Source organism: Syzygium oleosum, unplaced genomic scaffold, assembly GCF_021117445.2.
Source record: "Syzygium oleosum isolate NSW1041296 unplaced genomic scaffold, Sole_v2.1 Sole_v2.60, whole genome shotgun sequence".
Lineage (NCBI taxonomy): Eukaryota > Viridiplantae > Streptophyta > Magnoliopsida > Myrtales > Myrtaceae > Syzygium > Syzygium oleosum.
Genome location: NW_026607544.1, coordinates 406,301 through 418,749, shown reverse-complemented (window position 1 = coordinate 418,749; position 12,449 = coordinate 406,301).

Here is a 12,449-nt window from a genome sequence, read left to right as displayed (position 1 = left end):
CCGATCTAAGGAGGGTGACGGATTTGGTTTAGCCAACGACGTACGATCGGATCGCGGGTGATTCCGCACGACCGAGAGTACGCATGGCGAACGATCCCGAACTTATTCCGGACAATTGCGACCCCCGGAACTAGTGATAAATCCTCGTGTTCTCTTGGGAATCGAGACTATCACGACTTGAGTAACCCTAGGTCGATACGCATAACCCCTAAACAGCCGCCCGTTAGTAAGAGACATAAAATCGCATTTGAGCGAAATTGGTCGTTGAATTTAATCCGGACTTGGGCGTCGAATTTCACGGACGTACGCGACTATTTTTGCGAGGACGACGTTGTTTTAGTGTGGCCAACTATATTTGGGATCGGTACGGTCGAAAAATGAAAATTCGGCCCGGAATCGGAAAATTACCATTTTGCCCCCAAGCCTTACCCTTGTGTTTCTAATTTTGGGAAATTATTGGAGGGCATTTGGGGGTTTAAATTTGGACTAATCAGCCCCCTCATTGCCGAAAATAATGGACAAGTTTGTCCCTAGATATTTAGATGAGATTCAATCATAACCCTTGGATTGAGGACATGATGGTCATTTGTGGGGAAGTTAGCTCAACCACCCCACTCACACTTAGCTTAAACACTCATCTCTCTCTCTCTCCCTCATTTCTCACCACCTCTCCTCCGGCCAACTTCTCCCCCACGCCATTCTCTCCTCTCTCCTTCCTTCCCCTCGGCTGCGTGTAAGGAGCCATCGCCGCCGCTCGCCGGACCGCCGTGCGCCCGTCACCACCGGCCACCGTCCGCGCAAGCCGCCGCCGTTCCACGCCGCCGCGCCGCCACCCTCACTCCTCTCTCTCCCTTTCCCGACCGCCACCGACCAGCATTACCCTCTCCCCTTCGCCGTCGTGATCACCGCCTTGGACCGCCGTGATCACCGCCTTGGACCGCCGTTCAACGTCGCCGCTCGCGCTGTCGCGGGAGCCACCGTCCGCCGCCATGAAACTAGCTCGGCCGCCCGTTCCCCCACCTGTACAGCCTTGTTTGGGAGCTTAGGAATTAAGTGAGTATTAACCCTAAATGCTAATTAGACTAATTAGCATTTCTAGATAGGTTTTGGGTAATTTATGGGTTAATTAAGGTGATTTAGGGTTGATTAATGGGATGTTGATTAGTGGCTGGTTTAGTGATGATTTGAGGAGCCTAATGAAGCATTTTGAGGGTAAATTATCGGCCTTGACGAACCTGATTTGTGGCTGTCCCTATTGGATTAAATTGGACAAGTTGGCTAAGTTGGGCTTAACCATATAATTGCCGTGAATGCCTCATATTGTCCGATTAGTGGCTGATTCGTGCTCGATTGGTGATTGTTATTGTGATGCCATGATGTATGCCTAATGTGGTCGCGAATGAGGAGGCATGACGGGCCGTGCATATGCGTATTTGGATTGCTCCAATTGCATGGAAATTGTGTGCCAATTGTGAGCCGTGTTCGAATTGGATTGAACGGATTAATTGGGCATGTCAAAGTGATATTCTGAGCATGCTAAATTGTGAGCTGACCATGTCATGGCTGAATTGAGTTATTGGATTAATTGGGCAAGTTGGTTCGTGGTATTGAGCATGTTGAGACGCACATCGAATTAGCATTAATTGATTGGGTGCCTATGTGAAATCGAATACTCATTGTGGATCATATTGTTGCCCAAGTGCGAGATTTCATGGTCACGCATTTCGTATGCTGAGCATTGGCCTGATATGAGAATTGTGAGAGTATGCGTGCCTGACATGAGCATGTGATCACCTAATCGCCCTGATGCGTTTTACGCGGGGTTCAGATAAAAATTTGGTGTGTGTACGTGTGATCACATAAAGCCTTGATGCGCGTTACGCGAGGTATTGAACCCGTCCTGATGCGTTTTACACGAGACGATGCCCGGATTGTCGGAAGACGGCCAACCTGATGCGTTTTACGCGGGTTCGGTCCGTATATGGAGATCGGTGTTGCGCCTGATGCGTTTTACGCGGGCTAGAGACACTGGGCCTGATGCGTTTTACGCGGGCCAGGAAGTGCTGGATATTGTCAGATCTGATGCGTTTTACGCGGGTCGATTAATAAATGAGAATTGGCAGTGTGCAAGTGTGATTATTGAGCCGGATTATGAGCACGAACATATTGATGGCATATGTGTGCAAGAGTGCATTGGCAAGTGTGTAGGCATGTGCATAGCATACGTGTGGCTAAGTATGATCGCGTGTGCACCATGCGTGGGTTCTGCACTTCTACTGCTATTATGAACTGTCTAACCTGCAGGGTCGTTGTCGCGACCTAAAATTTCTCAGGCTGATGGATTATTAAGACTAAGCTTAACTCGGGCCCTCCCAAGCCCTACCAATTCGCAACTTAGGGTTTAAGTTTTTAACATGCAAAAGTTTTCATGCTTGGAGTCGCCACTAATCTATTTGTAGTAGGTCAATTAGAAACCTAAATAAAACATAGAGAGATATGTTTTATTTCTACGAACCAGAGATTCTAAGCTCGGGGACTTGATTACACTATATCTAGTCTAACGCCCTTTCGGTACCTTTTTTTTTCAAAAAATGTTTATGCAAGCAGTTTGTATCCATTTTATTACCTAATCACTAACATGTGAGGTGTTCATGCGGGTGCGCAACCATTAATAAAACACCCAATAAAGCAAAGCAATAAATAAATCGAAAGGATGGATAGAAAATACTTACCTTAGAGCAACGAAAGCATCTGCAATGTTAATTAGAAAACCACATCAACAACTCTAATATGATTTCTAATTAATACGCAATTTCACTCACATTTTTTAGGAGTTTTCGCTTATTTAATGAAAAAACTAAACTATATGTAATGCATAATGCTAGTCTAATACAACATACAATTACCTAAATGTCTTAATTCTAGCAACGATTAAATGGACTATTCTAATATGGCACACAAATGAACCTAGACGTGCAATTTCTAATGACACGCGCGCAATGACACATGGCAAGGTATGAATGACGTGGCAAGATGACATGATGCGACTAATCTATATGACATGCATACGATATTTTTGTATTTTTTTTTATGGAAACACAATCAATTCAATTTAAACAAAATAGAAAGAAATAGCAATCAAATTAACACGACACCAAATCAAGAAAAATTGTATCCATATCCATTTAAATTTAGAAACAATAGATTGACAAATCGTATCCCGGGCATGAGGATTGGATTGGCCAGTTTTTCACACAATCGCGAATCATATCTCGGGCGGGAGATCGGATTGACGATTTTCCGTGCGATCGCGAGTCATATTTCGGACATGAAATCGGACTGTCGATCATATGCACGTTGTGAAATTAGGAAATAATTCCTAATTTAAAGGCTATTTGGGGACGTAATGGATACGATAATATCATTTAAAGATTCACACAAAATTGTAATATTGTAAACAAGGAAACAATATACTCGAAAGTCAAATTAGATGATAGTTACGTACTTGCAGGCCTTAAGATTATCGCCTATTATCCTTCATGTGACCAAATCTTGGTAATATAACACCAATAGACTGGGCCAAATTTTCAATCCATGCAGGCTTAGTCCAATTTCAATAAGTCCGGAGCCATTCATTTAAATCCATCCAACACCGGTCCAATTAATATGCAAAATGTAATTAAGCTATATGATAAATGCTCCTAAAAACTAAATGCAGTTTAATTATTATTTTTGCTAGGTGTCGGGATCGACTCCTAATTTTCCTATGCAATTGTTCCTAAATGGGTTGCCAAAAATTTAAGTGTCAACAGTCGTTTATATGATCGATCTGGGCCCGAGGGCCTAGGTCAATTGGTTGTTATATTGGTATGTTCGTGTGATTGTTTGCCTGTCAGGAGGTGCATGTTAGCCTAGTTTAGGTTTAGGGGGTTTACTCGCTAAAATTCGTTCTCACGGTTGTTTAAAACCCACATTTTCAGACCCCCGGCCCTGAGGATGTCAGAAGTTCCAATCCGTTTTGGGATCCCGTCCCGGATAGACCGGGAGGTGATCGAGTATCCCGTAGGGAACGGGGATACGTATATTAGACATTTTACTATAGTATAGGTCGACGTGGGCGAGCAGCACTTTCAGGCCCACGAGTGCATAGGTTGGTGTTTCAGGGACTACACCGGGACTTTTGGACCTCTTAGGACCTTTGATGATCCATTCAACGGGCTAGGTGATTTAGATTCCCAGTGTGCCGATGGAGATCTGGCGAGCCCCGAGACCTCATTCGGAGAGGATTTTGACGACGGACACGGACCCGTCATTTAGGAGGTCGACGAGCCAGACCCGATGGATGAGGAGCCGGTGGACTGGGATTCTAACCCAGACCCTATGGAGTCGGATAGCGAGCCGGAGCCAATGGAGCAGGACCTCGAGCCGGAGAGCGAGCCGGAGGAGGGCGATTCTGAGGCCGAGTCCGAGCTGGATTCCATGGACTCCGAGATCGAGTTGTCTGACAGCTCTTTCGAGTCTTCGGGATCTGATCCGGACTGGGTACCTTAGGGTTTAGCCGTAACCCTAGTTAGGTTGGGCCGATACCTTTTTGACCGGAGCCCTTCCTTAGAGTAGTGTTTAGACTGACCGCCCGTGCCACCTACCCCTTTTGATGTTAGTGGCCGTTGACCCATTTTTGGCTGATGTATATTGTTGTGAATGGATATTGTAAATCCATGTTATTAATTGTGACATTCCGAATTTTGGCCCATTTTTGGGATTTATAAAACGGGTATTTCGTCAGTGCGCTTATAGTAAAAATCTCGCCCGGGAACTGATCACTCCCGGTTATTATTTTTAAACCTTGAGATTTCGCTAGAATCGCATTCGATCGAATTTGGCCGTTATTTAGACCCGACCTTGGCGATCGATTTTCGAGAGTATCGGGACGAAATAAATTGGACGGTGTCGATATTATTGTGGCCGCCGTCGAGGCGATTAGGAATAGTGAGAAAGTGGATTTTTGGACCGGGTGCGAATTTGGGTGGTAGACCTCCTCGTGGTGTGTTTTGGCATATTTTATTTTGGCCATTTTCCTATATTATTAATTAGGATTATAGGGGACCGTTAGATCGTTTTCGGGTTTGAACCGTGTCCGTTGGATCGCACTCGAGTGAGAGCTTTGACTTTGAGTCTCACTCTCTCTCTCTCTCTCTCTCTCTCTCTCTCTCTCTCTCTCTCTCTCTCTCTCTCTCTCCTCCCTCTGCCGCGCTGAGCACGTCCCCTCCGCGCACGTCCCACCCCCTGCCATGCGCACGTTTCCCCCTTCCCATGCAACTCTCTCTCTCTCTTTCTTTTTCTTTTCTTTTCCTTTCTTTCTCTCTTCTCCGCTTCTTCTTCCTCGTTGGCTTCTTTTCCCCCGGACCGGTTACCTTTCCGCCGTGCCACCTTTCGCCGACCGCCCAGATTCGACCGCCGTTCCGCCTCCGCTGGCTAACGCCCCCCCCCGCCCGATGCCGCCGTCCTCCCCGCGCCGTCGTTGAGCCGCCGTGTCGCCGGTAGCCCCAAACGACTCTTGCCTTCTCCTCCCTCCCGAGCGCGTGAGCTCGGCTCGCCGCTCGTTCCAGTGCCGCGAGCCGCCGCCGCGTCCGCCTAGCCGCCTCGTCGTCGGCTGCCGCTCTGGCCCGTCGCCGGCTTGTCCGGCCAGATCGCCGCCGCCGCCCCCTTCGGCCCCAGCTTCTCTCTCCCTCACCTCGCCCTCACCGCCTGGGCCGACCTCCATCTCTCCTCCCGGCTCGTCGCCGCCGCGTGCCGCATCCTATATACCTGCCCGCTACCGTCGCCGCGGCTGTGCTTGCCGCCGCCGCCGGCCCGCCACTCCCTCGCCCCCTGCCTCCTCTCTCTCTCTCCTCACCTCACCCTCACCCCGGCCACACTCTCTTTCTCCCCTGTTCACTCGTCGCCGCCGCTGTCGCCGTCGCCGGGCCGCCGCCCCTGCCCAATGCAAATTTCTGCCGCTGACTCAAACCCAGCCGTAGTCCGAATGCCCCGCCCACGCGACCAAGCCGCGCGCCCGTCGGCCGTGCCCGCTCCCGAGCCCGTGGCCGAGCCTTGTGCCCGTGGCCGAGGGCCGGCCCATGGCCGAGCGCCGTGGCCGAGCTCGCCCGGCTGCCGTGCCCGTCCGACTGTGCGTCGCCGCCCGTCCGACTAGGCGCGTCGCCCGTCCGTTCGCCCGTGCGCCCCTTGGCACGCCCGCACGGCCATCGCGCCCGCGCGCCAGTGCACGCTGGATCGGCCATTGTGCCCGCCTTGGCCGGCCACCGCGCCCGTTGGCCCGTGCCCGCGCTCAGTCCGGCACTGTTCACCCGGGCCATTTTAGGCCCGAGCCGATTTTCTCCGGGCCAAAACCAAGTAAGTGACTTCCTAAATCCTACCTAGTACTTTGGGTATTTTTAGACTTGTTTAGGATGTGATTAGTACCGGGTTAGGAATTAATTTAGGCATGGGCTAATTAGATTGAGTGTGCCTAATTGATGAATTATTGTGGTGATAATTGTGTGGCTAATTTAGTGATTGACTGAGGTAAATAGCATGACTGAATTGTCGTGGCGCTTGTGGGTGAATTGGAATTTATTGAATGTGTTGACTTGAATGTCGGGTCGGTGGACCGATGTCGGGAGCATGAATTGAGTTGACTGATGTGGCGTGCTAGATTAACATTGGTGAATGGGTGGTGATTGAAATTGATTTATATGACTAAGAGCATGGTGAATTTTGTATTGTGGTGCATGTGCATGAGAAAAGCCCGGCTTGATCTGAGGGCTGACCTGAGGCGCAGTAGCGCGGGTCGTGGGAAAGTGTGAAATGTCCAGTGAGGGACGAAGCCCGGCTTGATCTGAGGGCTGCCAACCTGAGGCGTGGTTACGCGGGTGTGGCTAGAAAGGCAAGTAAGGACCTGAGGCGTGGTTACGCGGGTCGAGAGAAATGTCCTGAGGCGTGGTTACGCGGGGCCGAGCCCGGCTTGATTCGGGGCCGCCAACCCGAGGCGTGGTTACGCGGGTGTGGCTAGAAAGGCAAGTAAGGGACCCGAGGCGTGGTTACGCGGGTCGAGAGAAATGTCCTCGAGGGCGTGGTTACGGCGGGCCGAGCCCGGCTTGATCTCGAGGGCTGGCTCGAGGCGTGTTGACGCGGCCGTGTGAAAGGACCTGGGAGGTCGTGAGAAAGTTGCTCGGCCACGCATGCGAATTGAGTGTGATTGAATTGACTGGTTGAATTAGTTGGAGTGATTGAGTGAAAGTGTGGTTGGTGTTTGAGCGATTTGTGATGTGCTATTTAATTAATATTATTGCCTTATCACGTGACGACTAACGTGTAGAGTTGGCATGGACTTGATGACGAGGTAAGTACAATTATGTGAATTTTATATGTTATGGGGTAGATTGCATGTATGACTTGTCTGGGTACGCATTGGCCTACGTGGGGTTTAGGGGGTTGCTTATTGAGACTCGTTCTCACGGTTATTATATAACCATTTCAGATCCGCGACCGTAATCGATTTGGAGACGCCGCCAGAGCACCACAGGGATTGAAGAATAGATCATTTACCCTGTCTTTTGAGTACCTTTTGTAGAGGAGATAAGTTTGTCAACCACCGCCCCCTTTTGAAAACTGTGGTTCTAAATTGATAGCCCGAGTTATCGTTTTGTATAGTGACTATTTTATGATGGTATGCAATTATTGTTTCGCACTATCCCTTTGTCGTTGTTTATTGTCTGGGTTAATTAGTTTCGCTTCCGCTTGCTTTTATTGTTGAGTGTTTCGTTTGGGTCGGCGACGCGTCCTGGGACGTCGCGTTCAATGATCGACCATCGAGGGATGACCGCGCGCTCGTAGGGTGCGGGGCGTGACATCCCCGTTGATTTGGTATCAAAGCAAGGTCAGCTCGAACCAAGATGGTCGAAGCCTGGAGTGATAAGGAGCGATGACTTTGGGGTAGACAGTTAAGGAGATTTGTGTGCCATGCGTACCCCAGACTATACGATTGTGATTGCTGAGTGGTTTTTATGCAATATTATGTGAGGTGCAGGTGCGTCAGGACTTGAGGTAAGTGCATGAACTCTGTTGGTTGTGATTGGGTGTTGTTGTGGTTGGCTGCCTGCTTAATGGAATGTGTTGTGATGCACTGCCTAGGGCTTAGACTGGTGTAGTTGGCCTAGGTTTCTAATTCCTGCGTGGAATTTAGCAGGTGAGCCTTGTGAGGACCGGTAAGATGAGCGGTCGAGGTCGAGGTAGAGGTCGAGGTAGAGGTCGGGGTCGAGGTCGTATAGCCCCGCAGGCCGAAGTTGTGGAAGATCCCAGGTTGGATGAAATCTGGAGGGCGCCTGAGGAAGCGGGATTATTATCGGGTAGACAGACGGGAGAAAGGAGCGCGACTGTCGCTGCTGCAGCTGCCAGTGAGATCATAGGGAATAATGGAAACCAGGGGAATAATGTGATTAGTGGAAATCCGGGTATAGTGCGAGTAAATGCGAAGGCCGATGTCCAAGCTAGTTGAGCAATTTCGAGGTTGAAACCCCGAAGTTTGATGGGAGAGGCGACCCCGAGGCCGCACCAAGATGGGTAGAAGAGCTAGAGAAAGCTTTTGAGGTGCTGGGGTGTACTGAGGAAGAGAAAGTGACGCTAGCAGTCTATCAGCTTCAGAATAATGCAAGTGATTGGTGGAGGGCCACCGAGAGGTCAAGTATTCCCGCTTGGTACCGCCCGAATGGATTGGATTGTTTACCGAGACCTTCAATGGCAAGTATTTCTCGGAAAGTGCCCGAGAACAGAAATTGGCTGAATTTATGGGGCTCCGCCAAGGTCAGAGATCGGTAGATCAGTATGAGGCCGAGTTCGCAAGACTGTCCAAATTTGCCCCCAGGATGGTGGAGGACCCGATGGACAAAGCGAGGAGGTTCCGGGATGGGCTGAAGCCGGACCTTCGCAGCCAGATGATCTCGTTGAACTTAAGAGGCTACAATGAGATATATGAAAGGGCTCAGGCAATTGAGCGAGACCAGACGGATCGAGCTGCCGCTTCTGGATCGCGGTATGCCCCGACTAGGGACAACCGTCAACTGGGGAAAGGACCCATGACGGGAAATAGTCGCTTCGTTCCACCCGCTCGGAGGAATATCGGGAAGCCAAACCGTTACCAGAACGCCCCGTGTAGGTTGTGTGGTGGAAAACACGGGAATGGACCTTGCCCAAATAGGGGCGGAGCATGTTTTACATGTGGTGGAAGGGGCCATAAGATGAGAGAATGTCCAAACAACAAGCAGGCCGGGTCACCTGCACTTCTGCCGCCGCCGCCCCGGAATGGAAATCAAATTAGAGCTATCCAGCCGGCCACTCAGAATCGGCTGCCGGCCCAAGGACGGGTATATGCAATGGCAAGGAGGGAGGCTCAGGACGCGCCTGGCGTGGTCACAGGTACGGTCTCTCTCTGTGATCATGCTGCTTATGCCTTGTTTGATCCGGGGGCGTCGCATTCATTTATATCGAGCGATTCGTTGAATTATCCGGGATTGAGCCAAAATTGCTTGATGTTATCTTTGTGTGTGACTACTCCGGAATGATAAAGTGCTGATTACGTTTGGGTGTCCCGATTGTAAAATAGTGATTGGTGATAGAGAAGGAAGGATAGATTTGGCGGTATTATGTATGCATGACTTCGATGTGATTATTGGTATGGGTGGCTAGTCAAGCGAGAGTACATTATGGATGTAGTAGCGGGGTGATCCGGTTTAATCCGATTGGACATCCTAGATTTGAGTTTGTGGGAAACCGAGGAGGAACCTCGATCCCCTGGATTTCATCGCTCGAGGTAACAAAGCTGTTGGATGAAGGGTGCCAAGGATTTCTGGCAAATGTAATCGATTCGACGGCTGGAGAGCCGAGACTAGAAGACATAGCCGTGGTGTGCAACTTTCCCGATGTCTTTCCTCAGGAATTGCCGGGACTGCCACCTGATCGAGAAGTGGAGTTCGCGATTGAGTTAGCCCCAGGGACGGAACCGATCTCGAAAGCACCCTATAGGATGTCACTGTCGGAATTGAAGGAATTAAAAGTCCAAATGCAAGAGTTGTTGGACAAAGGCTTCATTCGCCCTAGTGCGTCTCCATGGGGAGCGCCAGTGTTATTCGTGAGGAAAAAGGATGGATCCTTGAGGTTGTGCATTGACTACAGACAATTGAACCAGGTGACCATTAAGAATAAGTATCCGCTGCCAAGGATTGATGACCTATTTGATCAGTTGCAAGGGGCGTCGGTGTTTTCAAAAATCGATCTGAGGACTGGCTATCACCAATTGAGGATCAAGAAGGAGGACGTGCCGAAGTCGGCATTTAGGGCGAGGTATGGACACTATGAGTTTACGGTAATGCCGTTTGGGTCGACGAACGCCCTGCGGCCTTTATGGATTTAATGAATCGGGTATTCAAGGAATTTTTAGATCGGTTTGTGATCGTGTTCATAGATGATATTCGGTGTATTCAAAGAGTTCCGCCGAGCACGAGGTACATTTGGAAAAGGTTCTACGGACCTTAAGGGAACACGCACTCTACGCTAAGTTCGGTAAGTGCGAATGCGGCTTCACCAAGTGGCGTTCTTAGGACATGTGATATCCGGAGAAGGAATTGCGGTGGACCCGACAAAGATTGAAGCCGTCACGAATTGGCCGAGACCGACAACAGTAACCGAGGTTCGGAGCTTCCTCGGACTAGCAGGTTATTATAGACGCTTCGTGGAGAAGTTTTCGGCATTAGCGACGCCGTTGACGCGGTTACTAAAGAAGGAGATGAGGTTTGAATGGACGGATAAGTGCGAAAGGAGCTTCCAAGAATTAAAACGAGAGATTGACGACCGCGCCCGGTGTTAACGATCCCGTCGGGCCCGGGAGGATATGAGATTTACTGATGGCGTCGTTGAGAGGATTAGGATGCGTGCTAATGCAACACGGGAAAGTAGTGGCATACGCATCGCGACGGTTGAGGCCACACGAGCGGAACTATCCGACGCATGACTTGGAATTGGCCGCGATTATTTTCGCTCTTAAGATTTGGAGACACTACACTGTGGGAGAAATTTCAGATTTATACGGACCATCAAAGTTTAAGGTACTTGTTCTCCCAAAAGGAATTAAATATGAGACAGCGCCGTTGGATGGAACTCCTTAAGGATTACGATTGCGAGATTATGTATCACCCTGGAAAAGCTAATAAGGTAGCGGATGCAGAGTCGGAAATCGAGCATCGCGCATATGATGGTCAAGGAGTGGACTCTGTTGGAGGGAGTTCGGGATTCGGAATTTAAGTTTGAAGTGAGTCATGTCTCGAGTCTACTTGCGGCGGAGGATTGAACCGAAATACGGACTAAGATTAAGACTTTACAATCGACGGACCCGGAGACTCAGAAGATTTTGAGTATGGATGCCACAAAAAGGAAATCGGATTTTCAGGTATCCGAGGATGGAATTCTAAAGTTCCGTGGACGGTTATGTGTACCCAGTGATACAGAACTGAAGGAAGAGATTTTGTCTGAAGCACACCGTAGCAATTACAGTATTCACCCGGGTAGTACGAAAATGTATCAGAACTTGCGACAGCATTATTGGTGGAACGGCATGAAAGTGGACGTAGCCAAGCACGTGGCCAAGTGTTTAACATGTCAGCAAGTGAAGGCACAACATTGTAAGCCGGGTGGTATGTTGCAGCCATTGGAAATTCCCGAGTGGAAATGGGAACACATCACGATGGACTTTGTAATGGGATTACCGAGAAGTCAAAGGGGTCATGATTCGATTTGGGTGATAGTCGACCGATTGACAAAGTCAGCACATTTTCTACCTGTACGAAAGGACTTCGCCTTGGAAAGGTATGCCGAGATTTACGTGCGACAAATAGTCCGTGCACGCACGGAGTGCCGGTGACAATCACTTGAGACCGGGATCCTAAATTTACTGCCGCCTTTTGGAAAAGTCTTCATGCGGCATTAGGAACAGAGATTACTGATTTAGCACGGCCTATCATCCCCGGACGGATGGCGATCCGAAAGGACGATTCAGACCTTGGAAGACATGTTTGCGAGCATGTGTTTTGGATTTTAAGGGTGGTTGGGAGGAACAGCTACATTTGGTGGAATTCGCCTACAACAATAGCTACCAGCAAAGTATCAGAATGGCACCATTCGAGGCACTTTATGGCAGGGCTTGCAGAACACCGGTTTGTTGGGATGAAGTTGGTGAGAGGAGCATCACAGGTCCCGAGTTGGTTCAGCAATCAGTCGAAACAGTCAAGATAATTCGGGATAGGCTTAAGACCGCTCAGAGCCGCCAAAAGAATTATGCGGACCGGAGACGTAGGCCTTTGGAATTTCGAGTGGGGGACCACGTTTTCCTCAAGGTATCGCCTATGAGAGGATTATCTCGG